Below are 7,238 nucleotides of genomic sequence, written 5' to 3'. Positions count from 1 at the left end.
AGGTTGATAATGGACTAATATCAAATTCTAGTGTATAAGAGTGTTGTTTGAGGTTGGTAATAGCTTATAACACACACGCTACTGTTTGTTGAGGTTAATAATGCACTAGTACATAATTTGCTAGTGTATATGAGTGTTTGTTGATGTTGATAATGGAATAATATCTCATATTTTAGTGTATATGAGTATTTGTTGAGGTTGGTAATAGCTAATACCACCTATTCTATTGTATATGAGTGTTTGATAATGGACTAATATCAAATTCTAGTGTATGGGAGTGTTGTTTGAGGTTGGTAATAGCTTATAACACACATGCTACTGTTTATCCTCCTGAGAACTGAAAAGAAAAAGAAAAAAGTGTCTTGCAATTTATGTTTTTTTGTGATTTCCTATCTCTTAGGAGTAAATAAAACAGATTACCATTTTGACTTTTTCAAATTAATTTTTATTTTTATTTTTATAGCATGTCCACTATAGTGGACATCAGGATTATTTTAATCTACGGAACAATGAAACTTAACAAGTTAAACAATAACAATAATACCAGGATATATTGGACTTTCATTCTGTATTCATTTTAGTTTGTTGAATTTAGGGATTTAAAAGAAACAAGTTCTGTTTATCTGAAAGCTTATTTATTCTCTTTTGCATTCGTTGTGACTTACTCATGTGTAATAATAATAAATGGCATAACCAATAATGGCATAACCAATCTAATCAAAATGGTATTATGTTAATTATTTTATTTACTGTACTATCTGTTGCCAAGGACAGGCATTAGTTTAACAATGAATGGTTTGTTTATCTTTTTTTTTACTGGATAAAAACACTTATGGTAATCCTAGAACTAAATAAATCATACGTGCTTGTCCTGGCCCACAGAGGACAAACAGCTTTCTTGCTGCTCTGTGTTCTTATCTGATGAGCTTCCTGCTTCATCAGAACTCCCTATCTCTTCTTCGTCAGGTTTAAACTCTTCCTCATCATGTTCCTCATCTGATAAAAAGTCTGAATCTCCCTCAATTATTTTGTACAAAATCTTCTTTGCTTCTGTTCTTTCTCCTAAAACAATGCATTAAAAATTACTGGCTGTAAAAGACATGAAGATCATCCTGGTGTCCATTGTAGAGGATATTTATAAAATGGCTATTATTCAATCCCAAAAGCAATTAAACTGCTCTCAAACTTTATTAAATAATTCCCTACAAGCTCAGAATAAATAAAATACATGAATTTCATAGTAGAAATGCAATAAATAAAGAATATTTTACTCATCCTTTCTCCTTACATAAAATATGTTTGTTGTTATAAAGCCATTTTGTAGAAACAGAAAGTAGAATTTGTCAGTACCCTACCCCCCAGACATGTGGTATCACTGGAAAGCTCAGGATGTCCTCTTTAAGATACAGCAGGAATGATTAGTGTAACTCAAACAAGTAAAATGTGAGATGCAGAAACATAATGTCCACTACAGAGGACACAAATGAATAGGCCAGGTCTCAGGAGGATATGAGTGTTTGTTGAGGTTAATAATGCACTAGTATATAATTTGCTAGTGTATATGAATGTTTGTTGAGGTTGATAATGGACTAATATCTCATATTTTAGTGTATGTGAGTATTTGTCGAGGTTGGTAATAGCTAATACCACCTATTCTATTGTATATGAGTGTTTGTTGAGGTTGATAATTGACTAATATATCATATTCTAGTGTATAGGGGTGTTGCTGAGATTGGTAATAGCTCATAACACACATTTTACTGTATATGAGTGTTTGGTGAGGTTGACAATGGACTAATATATCATATTCTAGTGTATACAAGTGTTTGTTGAGGTTGATAATGGACTAATATATTATATTCTATTGTATATGAGGGTTTGTTGAGGTTGATAAAAGACTAATATCTCATGTTCTAGTGTACAGGATTGTTGTTTAAGGTTGGTAATAACTAATACCACATATTCTATTGTATATGAGGGTTTGTTGAGGTTGATAATTGACTAATATCTCATATTCTAGTGTATAGGAGTGATGTTTGGTGTCTAAAGCTTAGCTTGTGTGGATTTGCAGTGAAGCCATGGTACTAAATTGAAGCCCAATATAATGGCTGCCGCTATTATATGTAGCTATGCTAACATACAGTGCTCTCCATACTCAACCACAATACTTTACTTCTTGTTGTCCTGTTGCCGTAAAACACATAATCAAGTTTATTAGAGATTTTTGAACACCTCCACACGATTTATGAAGAGTAGATGAGTGTAGATGATGCTTTAGCTGCTTGTTAGCTACATTAGCATCATATCTCATGGTACAAACGTCAGTATTGGTATACTAGACTTTACTTTTGTGCTTTTTAAGTCTGTTTCCTCAACTCTCTCTTTAAGACGTTCCAGTTTTAATGAAGATGGCTGAGGCGCATACTGAAACAGCAGTTAAGCAGCGCTCGCTGATTGAAAGGTCAGGTAGGTCTCTGCTTCCAGACACCTGTCTGACCTTTTTGCGCTGTCAGATGGCAAACACAGCTGGTGCTTCAAATGAAGGGTAAGAATTAACTACTCAGAACTTAACAAGTGGAACTCCATTACCACCTGTGAGCAGAACGAACCCTTCTGTTTTCAGAGCATCACTGTTTTTCAGTTCTCAGTATAAAAGTAGTGCAGTGTTATTCTCTGAAACAGCACTGCCCATAGCAATATGGACCAATCTCCTTCTTAAAAGTGGGTACATTTGCATAAACCATAGACTGTGTATAGCTGGACAGAGCATCGTCTCTTAAAAGTGAAGCCACCCCAGGTCGGGCGCCCCCTGCTGTTCGGTTGCAGAAAGCTGTGTAACTCCACCCATCCCCAAAGGTTTCAATGGCAAAACAAACAACTTTCAATCACATTTTTTTCCAATATACTGTAATCCTACCTCCTTTATTTAAATGCAACAGCTAGTGTAACCTCTGCTTTATATCCCAAAATAATTCGTTTTTTAAACTGTTAATCAGCCCTATTCAAAAAGATGTGGTTATTGTAAAAGGTCTGGTTACACCTAGCCGGGGTGGGACCAATGACTGTATGGGTGGGACCATAGACTGTGTGAGCTCTGTGCAGGCAGCCCTCAGGGGCGGGGTTAATTAAATGAGTAGGCTGTCTCTCCACAGTCTTTCTCCTTCCTCTGGTCTCTACTGCGCAGTTTCAGGATCGCCAACATGGTGGAAGATTTTGGCTTCATTTTCATTAAATGAATGGGAACGGCAACACAGCGTCCATCTTTTTTACAGTCTCTGGCATAAACAAACAAAAAACACAATCTCACACAGTAAGATGATACCTTACAATTGTTGAACCACTGGGGTTCCCTATTCTAGCATAATCGAGGGTTTATAGACCAATATCCATATATTTTAATGTGTATACATAAAAGTTAATCAAGGTTGTTTATGGACTACCATTTCCTATGCTAATGTGTTGAAGTGTATTGAGCCACAGGACCCAAACAAAGTCCTTCAGATGGCCCGGCACTCCCCAGGTCCCACTTGCTGATTGGTCTTGCTCGGTCCCCAGCCTCTGAGACCATGATCTTTGCCACCAATCCACCTCTTAACCTCATCCAGCGCTTCAGCGAGGTCCCTTCTGATTGGTAAGAGGCGTCTCCCACTTCTGACACTAGTTTAGTGTGTGACACTTGGTTTAGGGCATGTCAGTGCGTCTTTGCTATCATAACGACGGGAAAAGTACGCCTTGTGTGGCTCGAAACACACAAACGGCATGTACTAACTGTTCTTAGCATAACTTGCTATAAATGTTAGAGGTCTAATATATCAAATTCTAGTGTATAGGAGTGTTTTATGATGTTTATAGGGTAGTATCTCATATTGTAGTGTATTGTAGCGTTTTATAAGGTTATCTATGGGGTAGTATCACCTTTCTTAGTATATAGAACTGTTTGTTGAGCTTGTTTATGAGGTAATAATCTATATTCTAGTATATAGAAGTGAGGTTGTTGAGGTTGTTTATGGGGTAATAGTCTATATCGTCTCTGTCCTATGAAAAACACTTATCTCCATTTTTGTCGATTTTTAGTTTACTACATAATTTGAACAGACAAATTGTTCTTTACACTGTGCCAAAATTGGTTAATGAATGGACCAATAGAAACATTTCAAAATGACCTGAAATAAACTCTTTTACATTGACTTCCATTAAAAGTTTACAAGGTTTTTTTCTCTCTCCTGTAAAGTTGCTGTTTTGGAGATAAGTGTTTTTCATTGGACAGCGACGATATTGGACTATATAGAAGTGAGGTTGTTGGGGTTGTTTATGGGGCAATAGTCTATATTCTAGTATATAGAAGTACGGTTGTTGGGGTTGTTTATGGGGCAATAGTCTATATTCTAGTATATAGAAGTGAGGTTATTGAGGTTGTTTATGGGGTAATAGTCTATATTCTAGTATATAGAAGTAAGGTTGTTGGGGTTGTTTATGGGGTAATAGTATATATTCTAGTATACAGAAGTGAGGTTATTGAGGTTGTTTATGGGGTAATAGTCTATATTCTAGTATACAGAAGTAAGGTTGTTGAGGTTGTTTATGGGGTAATAGTCTATATTCTAGTATATAGAAGTGAGGTTGTTGGGGTTGTTTATGGGGTAATAGTATATATTCTAGTATACAGAAGTGAGGTTATTGAGGTTGTTTATGGGGTAATAGTCTATATTTGAGTATATAGAAGTAGGGTTGTTGAGGTTGTTTATGGGGTAATAACGTACATAGTTGCTGTAGATCCCCACCATACATTCACTCACCAACACTAGGCTCTCAGCATCTACTCTTACACAACTAGGTCCATGACATTCCTTCTGCACCTTCCAACTGGCTGCTAAAGCCATTAGCCACAACACAGAGCTCTTTTTGTTCAGCATGTCAGCCTGGATTTCACATTTACGCCTGACACTCAAAGTTCTGCCCCTGTTCTTTCTATCACTCTATGGGAAGAAATGGAACATGTATAGCACATATTGTCACGCAAGAAACTGGTGTGATTTATGAGTCATACAGTTCATTCATCACAGAGAACTGTTTTATTTCATGTTGAAAGTCTCATTCATGATCCAGTCCATAAGCTCAGTTTGTCCAGTTTCATCTCTTCATCTTTATAATCCAAACTGTCTGTAGACCAAATGATTTGCTAATAGAGTGATAATGCTGTAAAATTGTTTTATCTTGCAGAAAATGTATAGAAATCTGTTGGCTTATCCTGCTGAGAGATAGATTTTTGTTTTGAGTGCATTTTTTATTTCTCCTATTTGGGATTAGTAGGACTTAACAAGTATGAAAACTAAACATTGTATTTGTCACCTCATATGGGGACAGAAGTTTATTGTTTTAAATGTTTGTTTAGGTTTTGTGTTTGAAGTTTTTGTGTTTGAAGTGTTTAAGTTTTGTGTTTGAAGTAGTGTTTGTTTAGGTTGTGTTTGAAGTATTTTGTGTTTAAAGTGCTTGTTTAGGTTTTGTGTTTGAAGTAGTTTGTGTTTAAAGTGCTTGTTTAGGTTTTGTGTTTGAAGTATTTGTTTAGGTTTTGTGTTTGAAGTAGTTTGTGTTTAAAGTGCTTGTTTAGGTTTTGTGTTTGAAGTATTTGTTTAGGTTTTGTGTTTGAAGTATTTTGTGTTTGAAATGTTTGTTTAGGTTTTGTGTTTGAAGTGTCTGTGTTTGAAGTATTTGTTTAAGCTTTGTGTTTGAAGTGTTTAAAGTATTTTGTGGTTGAAGTATTTGTTTAAGCTTTGTGTTTGAAGTGTTTAAAGTATTTTGTGGTTGAAGTATTTGTTTAAGTTTTGTGTTTGAAGTATTTTGTGTTTAAAGTGCTTGTTTAGGTTTTGTGTTTAAAGTGTTTGTTTAGGATTTGTGTTTGAAGTATTTGTTTGGGTTTTGAAGTATTTGTTTTATTGTTACGGTTGAGAGTGTTGGACGTAAGTGCAGAAATATATATTTAATAAAATAAACAAACTAATAAACTAAAACAAACGTGATAAACACAAGTATTACTGAAAACAAACTGAAAGCAAACACTTGTAGGGAAACGTAAAACAAAAATAAACAATACAAGGATAACTAAACTGTGAAAGCTAGACAAGGAATACAAAACTCAAAAAGACTTAACTATAAAACAGGAACCTAACAACAAGCAGCATGAGACACAAAACAAATCTGACAAGACTACGGACAGCAAACAAAAGACTAGACAAGGAAGATTTGAAACAAAGGGGCTTATATACATGAGGAGGGAACAGGAAACTGGAAACACCTGAGGATCTGTTAAAAGAGGGGGCGGGGTTACAGATAACTGATGACAGGGTGGGGCTAGGGCGGAGACAGGACAAAAACACAACAGTAGCACATGGCTAGAAACACATGACAGGTAAACAGAGGGCAGGAGCACAAGGGACCAAATGAGGGAAAAACAAGACAGATATGGACAAAGGTGTGACATTTAGATTTTGTATTTGGAGCACTTGTTTAGGTTTTGAAGTATTTGTTGGGGATTTGTGTGTGAAGTGTTTGTTTAGGGTTTGAAGTATTTGTTGGGGATTTGTGTTTGAAGTATTTGTTTAGGGTTTGAAGTATTTGTTGAGGATTTGTGTTTAAAGTGTTTGTTTAGGTTTTTTTTGTTTTAAGTATTTATTTGGATCTTTCGTTTAGGTGTTTGTTTATGTATTATGTTTAGATTTGTTTAGGTTTTGTGATTATTTTCTGTTGCACCATTGAAAGTAAGTAGGTGTAGAAGTTTAAGTATGGGTGACGCCCTTCACCTCATAGTGTCCACTTTTACACTTTATATGGCCTCTCTCTCTCTTTCTCTCTGTATGTGTCTCTATAACCTCTCTCTGCTGAACAGTCTGATCTATTATACATCTAATAATAACCTGCATAGACCAGAGTCAGACTGGGTCACACTCACCATGCCCCTCTCTCTCTCTCTCTCTCTCTCTCTCTCTCTCTCTCTCTCTCTCTCTCTCTCTCTCACACACTCTCTGGCTCTCTCAGGTGATGACAGATAACTGTGGCCTGTCCAGAGGTCCATTAAAACTATATTTACTTATCATTTCCAGCAGAGCCGTCACATCATTGTTTGTCCACAGGGAACAAATAAAGGAAGTGACCTTCAGCACAGACTGTCCCAACCACTCAACCCAGCCCTGATTCAGAACAGCTGCAGCGAGGAAGCAGCAGAAAGTGTCGTCTTTTAGAAG

The sequence above is a fragment of the Astyanax mexicanus genome, chromosome 12 (genome assembly GCF_023375975.1).
Source record: "Astyanax mexicanus isolate ESR-SI-001 chromosome 12, AstMex3_surface, whole genome shotgun sequence".
NCBI classification, from domain to species: domain Eukaryota; kingdom Metazoa; phylum Chordata; class Actinopteri; order Characiformes; family Acestrorhamphidae; genus Astyanax; species Astyanax mexicanus.
This window is presented reverse-complemented; position numbering follows the sequence as displayed.